Source organism: Larimichthys crocea, chromosome X (assembly GCF_000972845.2).
Source record: "Larimichthys crocea isolate SSNF chromosome X, L_crocea_2.0, whole genome shotgun sequence".
NCBI classification, from domain to species: Eukaryota; Metazoa; Chordata; class Actinopteri; family Sciaenidae; genus Larimichthys; species Larimichthys crocea.
This window is the reverse complement of record NC_040020.1, coordinates 15,367,656-15,370,882: the sequence shown is the minus strand read 5'-3', so window position 1 is coordinate 15,370,882 and position 3,227 is coordinate 15,367,656. Positions and strand designations below refer to the sequence as shown.

The window sequence follows — 3,227 nt, the reverse complement described above, 5'->3', positions numbered from 1 at the left end:
TTCTTTTTTAGTGTCTTTAATTCCACTACTACTTCTTGGTATCCTGGGCTACAGCTTGTTGCCTCAATCGGCAGGAGCAGGCAGCCTGCTTTAGTACTTTAACTGGTTAGTAGAGGTTGCTTGTTTCGGTGGAGGTGAATTCAAACTATTTACAGTTTTAACTAACTATTTAAAAGTTCAATCTTATTTTTTAGTGTCTTTAATTCCGACTACTACTTCTTGGTTCTCTTCCATGGTTGGTTGGAAGGCTGAGGCTCCCCAGAGATGTTGACAGTGGGACATGGGGGATGGACACCCCGAAACACTGGTCGACAGCCACATGTCCATCATCACTGAACAAGGCAGTGAAGTCAGGACGTCCCAGGACTATGGACCATTGACGTAGCTGTCCATTCTTGTACCTGTGATGAGCAGAAGAAACAGAAATGAAACCATTCTGATCCATGTCTGATCCAAATTGCATTATGTTGAAAAGACAGTTTTTTGTCTAAATCATACCTTAGCATATCATCTACCACTTCATGGTAAATACGCTTGGTACTCCTCCACTGATCCGTTGTACATCCTGACAGGGCTGGAAACTGAGGGCCACAGTGGAGGCCACTGGGAGGTCAGCAGGTAGGATGCTGGAATGATGCCTCTTGGGACCTGATCCAGCTCCTCTGGATGCCCAGCAGAAGACTGGGAAGAACGGGCCACAGAGGTCTGCTTCCGCTTCTGGGGCAGGCTGGCAGCTGTAGAACAGTGCTGGTGCTGTGGGGAATGAAGGAAGATGTTAGGCTCCAGTAAACTTACTAACTTAAGATGTTCAAATCAAAAAGTGAAGAGTGAATTTGTAAATTTGTCAAAGAGCAATTTTGGGACATAAAACCCAGATGTCTAACCTAGTTGTCCCTGCAGCATTGGACACTGCCTGTGGGCTCCAGACTTCTTGGCTCTCAATTCAATTCAATTCAATTTAATTCAATTCAATACAGCTTTATTGGCATGGGAAACATATGTTAACATTGCAAGCATGGCATCAACAAGAAGCACAGATAAATGTCTTAACATAAAATACAGGAATATGAAATAATAATAACTCTCTCTCTCTCACACTGACATGCAGAAATGTGTATTTTTCTGCAGTATTAATGGTCTTGGATCGCCATATTACACTGAAACAATACACACGTGTTAGAATGAGGCCTTTAACAAGTACAGAAAATGCTACAAAGAGCACTGAATAATATGAATTTCACGTTTCCCGCAAAGAAATGTACTTCTCTTGGATAATCACATTTCAGCAACATAAATGTCTGAGCCCTTTCAACCCATGGAGTTCTGTTCTCCAATATTTCCTCATTAACACAGACACATTTATGTACCAGGGAACAAGTGACGGGCTGTGTCCTGACTAATCTCTAGTGTAGGGCTTTTCACAGTCTGAGACTGTGGGCCTCCCCTCAAACAAACTTCTAACTTTATTGATTTAAATGTGTGATCTATTTATTTAGACTTGAACTGGTCAATTTTATGATTTCAGATTAGTGTAAAGACAATGCTAAAAACACTCTCTGGTATTTATTTTATGACTATTTGTGTCTGTAGATTTCCCCTAAATGCACCAAAAGTTAGCTTTGGGTGCCTAATTTGCATATTTTAATATACAATCTCAGGAGAAATACAAAAATTAACTACCTTAATATACACGTGTCCCAAAAGTTCATGTACGACAGAAAAAGTCAAATCAGATTGTGAATATTCAACAGAATGTATTTATTCAAAAGCCAGTGTATCCCCACACCCTAACCGAACTGAGGGGCGACCTGCACGGGGCATGTCTTCAAGGGAGTCACAACTCTAGTATCTCTGTCACCACTTCTTCACCCATCGTATGCTTCTGCCAAGGTCCTGAGCTACCTCCTTGCAAGTTTTCCCTGCCCTGCGCAAGGCAATGGCTTGAGCACGGACTTGAGGCTTTGAAACAGATGAACTAATTAAACAACCTCACAACACCTGGCTGACCAGGTGTGACCCATTTTGGAGACAAACAGACAACAATGTTGCCCATTGGGGTGCATGAATTTTTGGGACACGGTGTATGTAACCATCTGGTTTCATGGGAATATCAATTTGTTAATATTTTTAACCCACTTCACCTGCAGTGCCTGCAGCCTTTATTTAACATTTTATTTCTACAAATATTTTTCTGTCTGTTGAAAGGTATTTTATGGTTCATGGAGAGGTAAAACGGGACATCTCAAATTCCCTCTCTAAAAACCTTTGACTCCATATGATATATCAACATGTTTTTATCCAACGTTCACATTTATTTTCTGGAGATGTATGCAAATGAATGCATTTCTAGTTACATAATGCTTCATTTGCACATTTAAATATACATTTCAGAAAACTGGTGGTAAAAAAATAATATATATCTTAATGTTTTTCATCATGTCATTATTTTATGCACGTTTGGCCTGTTTTAAAATAAATAGATCAGTTCAGATCGGGTACAGTCCGACGGCAAAATCCATATATAACACCAGAGAGTTTTAAAATGTTCAAATGTTACATTTTCCATGATGGAAGTTTGTTGGCTTGGCTTCGTCACTCTCTGGGTGACTTTAATCATCGTGTGGATGAAAATATCCGCAGTTGAAACGATATTTTTAATTTTCAGTCAATCAGGAGACAAATAATTCCCTCTATAAAAACCTTTGCCAACTTATCCAACATGAATGTTCTGGAGATGTTTGCAAATTAATGCCGTATAATTCGACAATAGACCAAACGTGCAGAAAATATTGATTTGATAACAAACTTTAAGATAAATACTTTTCATATCACACATTATCTGAAATATATGTTTGAATATACAAATGAGTTGTTTTAAAACAAATAGATCAATTCATCTGGTACAACGTGACGGTAAAATCCATAAAAAAACACAAACAAACTTTTCAAAGTGTTCATAACTCACATTTTCCATGATGGAACTTTATTGGGTTGGTTTCTTCACTTTCTCTGTGTCTTTAAACATCATGTGGATGAAAATAGTCGCAGTGAAACAGGAGACAAAATGTTTCTTGACTGATTGGTTTTGTTTGGGTTGAAATGATGATCTTATTAAAATGATGCACCTGGAGACAAAACATAGCAACTATAGTAAACATTCCATAGCAACCATGGAATGTTTGACGTTCATTTTGTCCACAGGTCTTTTTACAGTCACATCTCACCTC

The 3,227-nt window shown here is 38.6% G+C and overlaps 1 long non-coding RNA gene across 1 annotated transcript; it reads right to left on the bottom strand.

Moving 5' to 3' along the window:
- Nucleotides 1-49: 49 nt before the first annotated feature.
- Nucleotides 50-3,168, bottom strand: LOC113746526 (uncharacterized). The gene is made up of 3 exons (XR_003462939.1): nucleotides 2,966-3,168; nucleotides 499-753; nucleotides 50-401 (listed from the first exon to the last, which is right to left on the bottom strand). It is a non-coding gene; the product is annotated as an uncharacterized LOC113746526 (long non-coding RNA).
- Between the last annotated feature and the right edge of the window lie 59 nt (nucleotides 3,169-3,227).